Source organism: Urocitellus parryii, chromosome 10 (genome assembly GCF_045843805.1).
Source record: "Urocitellus parryii isolate mUroPar1 chromosome 10, mUroPar1.hap1, whole genome shotgun sequence".
In the NCBI taxonomy this organism is placed as follows: Eukaryota; Metazoa; Chordata; class Mammalia; order Rodentia; family Sciuridae; genus Urocitellus; species Urocitellus parryii.
This window is the reverse complement of record NC_135540.1, coordinates 51,972,204-51,979,416: the sequence shown is the minus strand read 5'-3', so window position 1 is coordinate 51,979,416 and position 7,213 is coordinate 51,972,204. Positions and strand designations below refer to the sequence as shown.

At 35.9% G+C, this 7,213-nt stretch overlaps 1 non-coding gene across 1 annotated transcript; it reads left to right on the top strand.

Annotated features, from left to right (window-relative positions):
* Positions 1 to 5,081: 5,081 nt before the first annotated feature.
* Trnal-cag (transfer RNA leucine (anticodon CAG)) lies at positions 5,082 to 5,155 on the top strand. The gene has a single exon. It is a non-coding gene; the product is annotated as a tRNA-Leu (tRNA).
* The last annotated feature ends 2,058 nt before the right edge of the window (positions 5,156 to 7,213 follow it).

Here is a 7,213-nt window from a genome sequence, read left to right as displayed (position 1 = left end):
TGTCCCTGTGAGGTCCTATGTGGTTCGTACTTTGACAATGGCTTCCTCCAAACTCTCCTGCTCAGCCACCTGACTGGTTGCAAGACTGAGTGTCTTCTCCCTCCCTGTTTCTTCTGCTTTATACTTCTGTTAGTATTCCTTCCCCCCATCCCCCAAAAGAATATAGTTCTATGTTCCTGTGGTAATTCTCCTAATTTTCAGGTTTTAAAGTAAGGTCTTGGAGAAACATTGGCTCTTTAAACACTACTCCAGAAAGGAGTGCAGCCTGTGGCTGGCTAATCCCCATTTCATCCATTTCCATACCTTTGGCATGTAATCAATATTCACAAGTGAAAGCTGGTTTATATGGGCTGGCGCTGTAACTCATTGGCAGAGCGCTTGCCTAACGTGTGAGGCACTGGGTTCAATCCCTAGCACCACATAAAAATAAACAAAGGCATTCTGTCCATTTACATGTACAAATTTTTTTTAAATCTGGCTTATATGAATCCTAGTTGATTTCTAAGTACTGACTCCTTCCATCCCTAGGACTGAATATATCACCAGGTGCCTATTCTAGAATTGTGTAGTACTCTATTGGGCCATTGCAATTTACCCAAAGCTTTGGGTAAGAAATATGATTATATTCACCTCTGTTTTTCTTATCATAGAGAACATGACAAAACATCAGTCAGATGATCAAGTTAATACCAACGATAAGTCAGCTCGATAGTTTGAACCCTTAAGAGGTGATGAGAAAGGCACGTCACTTCTATTGTCTTCCACTCCAAACCATATAACTCCCGTCTAATTGTAAGAAAAGCATCAGCACAAATCCCAAATAAGGGACATTCTACAGAATACTCGGTGCTTTCCCAAATTTGTCTAGATGTTTATGTTTGACTGAAGTTAAATGTTTTTGAGCAGAAGACAATATAATTGAAGTGCCTTTCCCATTAGCTCTTATTAAGGGCACAGAATGTAGATCTGACTTATTGTTGATATTAACCTTGATCATTTGACTGATGTTTCATGTTTCTCCATGATGTTACTTAGAAAATTATTGGATGTGGTGGTGCATGCCTGTAATCCCAGTGACTCAGGAGATTGAGACAAGTGGATCACAAGTTCAAAGCCAGCCTCAGCAATCTAGCAAATTAGGGAGATCCTATTTAAAAAAAAATAAAAAAAAATAAATTTAAAAAAGGGCTGAGGGTGTAGTTCAGTGGTTAAATGCCTCAGGTTCAATCTCTGGCACACACACAAAAAATAGAAATCAATAATTTGTCTAACTGCAACCCTCTATGGGAAATACTCTCTCTGGTATTTTAGTATGATTATCTGAGAAATGTCATATAATGGAAATTATTGTTTAAACAATATTTTTCCTAATTAGCAATGTGAATTATCAACTCAGCCACCACCAGTCCCTGATGACTTCCCAATGTCCTTATTTGTAAAAGGGGGCCATATTAGTAACTAGCTCATAGGCTTGCAGCATAAATAAGTTAATAACATGTGTTATGTTTAGCGTGGTGACAGCACTTTGTAAGCACCTAATCAATAATAGTTATTATTATTCCTATCATTAATATTTATAATTCTCAAGGGACCAAAAGCTTTTAATTAGAAGTATTCCCAATATATTCCTTTATATTATTGAGATATTTCAGAGTAATTTAAAAACTTTATATTTTAGATATGATTTCGAAAAAAAAGTTATAAAGATGGTACAATGTTCCCATGTTCCCCACATCTATTTTCCCCCATTGTTAACATTTTGCATTACTATGTCACCTTGGTTACCACTTAGAGACCAACACTAACATCCAAATTTATTCAGACTTCACTAGTTTTTCTCTCATGTCCTTTTTTCCGTTCCAGAGTCCCATGTATGATAGTGCATTCCATCCACTGTCATGTCCCCTTAGGCTCCTCCTGGCTTTGAGAGTATTTCTGTTTTTCTCTGTTTTTGATGACTTGGACAATTTGGGGGAACACTGGATATTTTGTAGAATGTTCCTTATATGGGACTTGTCTCGATGTTTTTCTTATGATCAGACTGGAGTTAACATGTTTTGAGCAGTAGACAATAGAATCGAAGTACCTTTCTCATCATTTATTGGTATTAACCTTGATCATCTGACTGATACGTTTGTCATGTTTCTCCATGACAACATTATGTTGAAAATAATCATCACGTGTCATAAACCTTTGGGATGCATGTAAAAAATTTTAAACTTAGATATTAAATCTAAAAATGCAAAAGGCTTAATTCAGTAGAGAAGCAGAACCCTCTATCTCATTTGGAATTTAGTCCTTGTGTATAGCTTATGTATGAGGTGTCCCCAAAGAGCTCTTGTGTGAGACAATGCTAAGAAATGCTAGAGGTGAAATAATTGGGTTATGAGTGCCTTAACTTAATCAGTACATTAATTCATGTAAATAGATTAAGTGAATGGCAATTGTAAGGTGGTAGGGTGTGGCTGGAGAAGGAGTGTCATGGGGGCATTATTTGGGGGTTTATATTTTGTCTCTGGTGAGTGAGAGCCATCTCTGCTACCTTATTGGCATCTCCTGAACTTCTTTCCTCCTCTGAACACTTCAGAGATGGTGTTCTGCCTCATCTGGGGTACAGAGCAAAACACCTTGAATCCTATCAGAACCAATTCTTGTGATGAAAAGATAGAAAGTGTATCAGCCTTCACCATGATCCTTATCTTTTCACTGCAGGCTGGAAAGCTAGACAAACATGAAGTTGATGGTGAGAATTAAGCAGTAGACACATGATGGAAGATGTAAATGATTGTAGGTGGGTTGGGATGAAATTTATGTGGTAAGCACACACAGATGTCATCAAACAAGTAAACCCTCGGGAGTGAGGCTTCTGAATGTGTAGAGAAGGTGATACAAGTTAGCAGAACCTGAAGAACAGGGTTTTAAGACTTGAATGGAGCACAGTAGAGGAAAGAGACCAGGAGAGGGAAGAAGGGAAGGAAAGGAAAATACTAGGGAATGATATTGGCTAATTTATATTGTTACATTGTGTGCATGTAAAGATAGATATATAGCAACAAATCCCACCATTATGTACAACTATAATGCACCAATAAATTTGGAGGAAAAAAAGACCAGTAAAATGAGAGAACAAACTATGTATAAAATGGGTGAAGAACATTCTAGGTGCAAGGGATAGAAGATACAAAGGCCCTAGAGGCTTTTCTGAGGAATTGCAGGAATTGGTAATAACAGCAACAGGAATTGAATTCCTGCAATTAATGTATATTAATTGCCAATAATTTCTAGATGCTTCTTAGGAACATACCCTAATAATGGACACTGAGGGAAATTTTGCTTTGTTCTGAAGTCTACGGATTCATGGATTTGTTCTTGAACCAGAATGTTGTCATATTTTCTTAATTTTGAACAGGTTTAATTCATTTTCTCGTTCTTGAAATTTTCCCAAATAAATGTATTTGGAAATAGATAAAAACACAGCAAAGATTTGGCTTTGTTTCCTACTCCTGGAAATTCTCTAACTCCTGAAGAATATTTGGGGGGATTTTCCTCTAAATTATTTTGCTCTCCAAAATGTTTCATTAACTCTCAGCAGTGAGCTAAGACTTACCATCAGCCACCTCCAAAGAAGCTTTTGTTAAAGCTTGTTTATTTGTAACAGGTGTTAGAATTTGACATTTGATTTGACTTATCCATATTTTTGGAGACTGTAAATTAAGAACACATCTGAAATATGCACAAACTGTTATGCAGAAACATACTTACAGATATATGGGCAGAATTAAAAAAAAAACTTTCAATAAAAACCTTCTTTTTACTTTAGGTTTGAAAAGGCTTGATACTTTTCTAATGGTTCTCAGCCAGCTGATTTCAGTCCAGGAGGCTAAAAGGAATATAATAAGAAACCTGTTCTTGTAAAATTTTCAGTCTGTCTAAAACAAGTCTGAGCAGGAAGTGTTTGTGAGAAGCCTGTTCCTGCAGAGTCTCCCTCCTGGCTCCTAATTTCTGGAGGTTCCTTCTACTCCCAGATGAATATCTGAAATGTTCGTGATTTTTTTCATCCCACTAAGAATATTAACGGGAAAGGGGCAAGTGGATCCAACTTCTTAACACAAGTGAGTGATATAGCACTTCTTGTTTACTGCTGATGATTCTGTGCGGATCAGTTTAACCTGGTTTTGTTATTTTTTAAAGCTAAACTTCAATGCATAAAACGTAGAGATACTGCATCATTTCATAAGCCTGTTCTGTTCTAGACCCCATGCATTCACACTTACTCTTGTGAGGGCAGGAACTACACCTGTCCTGTTCTCTACTATTTCCCCAAGGTACAGAAAAATGCCTGTCACATGGAATGTGTTCAGTGAAATTATGTTATGTATATTAATGACTAGCACATGACTACTTTCTGTAGCTTCCAATTTGAAAAACTCAAAATCCACACCAGGTTCCAGAAACTCTGGCCAGAATTTATTGTCTCAAGCCTCCAGCATTTATTCAATTTCATCCTTGTAGTAACTCAAATTAATGACTCTTAATAGCCCTTAATATACAAAGGCAGATACTTTCATGAAAATTGTTTTTTTTCCAGATCAATATACTAAAGCATAAGAAAGTCACAGGACTTGTTAAAAATCCAATGATTATTTTAGTAATAATTCTATGTTCACAAGAAGTATACTTCCAGTAACATTGGTAATAACAGCAATAATAAAAATAAACTTCGATGTTATTTTTTTTTGGGGGGGGTACCAGGGATTGAACTTAGGGGCACTCAACCACTGAACCACATCCCCAGCCCCATTTTGTATTTTATTTAGAGAGTGGTTCTTGCTGAGTTGCTTAGTGCCTCATCATTGCTGAGGCTGGCTTTGAACTTTCGATCCTCCAGTCTCGGCCTCTTGAGCTGCTGGGATTATAGGTGTGCACTACCATGCCTGGCTATCTTTAGTTGTTATAATTAAAAAACAGGTATATTAGACACCTACTAAATATTAAGTACCATGATAGATGCTATCTATAAGTATAAAAGAACCCAAAGAAGGTATTTAATATGGAGGCATTTAATAACAGCAACAACAAGCTGGGGATATAGCTCAGTTGGTAGAGTGCTTGCCTCAGATGCACAAGGCCCTGGGTTCAATCCCCAGTACCACAAAAAAAAAAAAACCAAAAAAACAAAAAAACAACAAAAACCCAACATTTATCGAGCACTTAATGTGTGCCAGTTACTGAGCTAAATCTATATATTTCAAAATGTTGTCTTTCTGCCTATGAACCATATACACACACATACACACACACACACACATACACACACATACATACATACTATAGATTTCCACATTTAACAAATGATGAAGTTAATGATCAGGAATGTTAAAGAAATTGTCTAAGGTCAAGTTAAAGAAAATGATGAAAGCAGGATTTGAATTTTTTTTGACACATTCTCTTCTTTTTCCTTAACTAATTAACTTTATTTTTTGTCCTTCAAATTTACCCTGTAGCTGAAGGTTCAGGACATTCATATGCAATAATACTTGTCAAACAACATATAAATGACCATAGTAACTTGAATACAGACCACTAAAACCAGAAGAGGGTACATGCAACCCAAGTGGCAGTTCATATTGCAAGTATTTCCTAGAGAAAATCAGTTGGAATCTATATGAGCAACAATGGAAAATGTACTTTTTGGTGAAGATAAGAGATATATTGCAACTCATTATGTTAAAAAGCTAAGCCTTTACTTTTAAAAGCCTAAACTTTTAAAATTTATACCTCTTTGCTCCTAAGATAATGGTCATAACAAGAAGAAAAATAATACCATATATTTATATACAATTAAGAAAATATAATTTGGTTCCATTTGTGGACTAATGGCCCTTAATGTGATAAGTTCCATTTTAATATAAACAAAAAGGAACTAGAAGAACTTTCCTCGTAAAGTCTTGAAAAAGCACAATTCAACAAATGCTGCAGGGATGGAAACCCTCCAGTCCTGCTATGAACTCCTTTTTAGTTGTTTATGAAACTTCGAGTCTGCCCACAAGCCCTTCCCCTCTAGCCCACCCCACCCAGTTCCCACCACACACACAATGCTGCTCTTTTTGAAAAGAAACAGAGAAAATCCCCACATTACAGATGTGGTTTTCATAATGGATAGAATGGTTTAGAATGTTCACCAACTGCATCTGTTGTATGGGGCTATGTCTTTACCTGACTTGCTTCAAATCAGGTTTTTGCCAATGGTAACTCCTTGTGTTAGTTTATATTTCTGTTATTGTCAGAGATGACAATTCCACTTCTCTGTTTCATTATTACACATTGTTCATATTTAAGAATTCAAATTTTATTTTTTTTCAGAGGAGAATCTCTGATGTATACTTTCCCCCTTTACAAGAAGCATGCTAATATGACTTAACTAAAGAATATTGAAGGAAAAGCAAGTTAGAATATTTTAGGTTAATAATAAAATGAAGCATGATAATAAGATACAGAGAGGAATGAAGGAGGCACAGAGATGTACCTTTGCAATGCTACCCAGCTCTGGTAACAATATTCAGGGATTGGTGGATTTGGGTGACAGTAAAAATTGTCTGTCAAACATATATAGTTTACACATTTATCTGTAATAAGTCTTAGCATCTTTGTGTATTTTACAATATATAGGAGAAAAATGTAAACTTTTTAAAGAATATCTCCTGAATTTATAAAAAGTAACAAACCCCATTAACTAGCCACTCCCTGTGTGAGAGAGAGTAAATAAGAAGAGCCTTGTGTGATGGTATAAAGACAGCCATCACGAGACAGAGGTGACAAGAAACAAGAGTGGCTTTTAGCAAGAAGGAGCAAATAGAAGACCAAGTTTCATTCAAGGCATAGCCTGGATTTATGCTAGGAAATTTATTTGTTTTTATGCAAGTATCTTGGAGTTAACCTTATTTAGATTAGGTCAAGAATCATTTGTAATGCATTTTAGTGTTCTTCGTAAAAGTTGAAAAATAAGCATATATTTACATTTGCTTGTGTGTGGTCTCATACGGGGATGGGACAGAAATAAATTTAAGGACTAGAAACCACTTCTGGGCCAGGTGTTCCCAATAATATTTTCTTCTTGATCCTACCTACCTAATAGAGTTTACAAAAGAATAAAAAAATAAAGACACAAAATCCCTTTTAAACATTAGACTCATTTTTCATCTCAGATATGTGG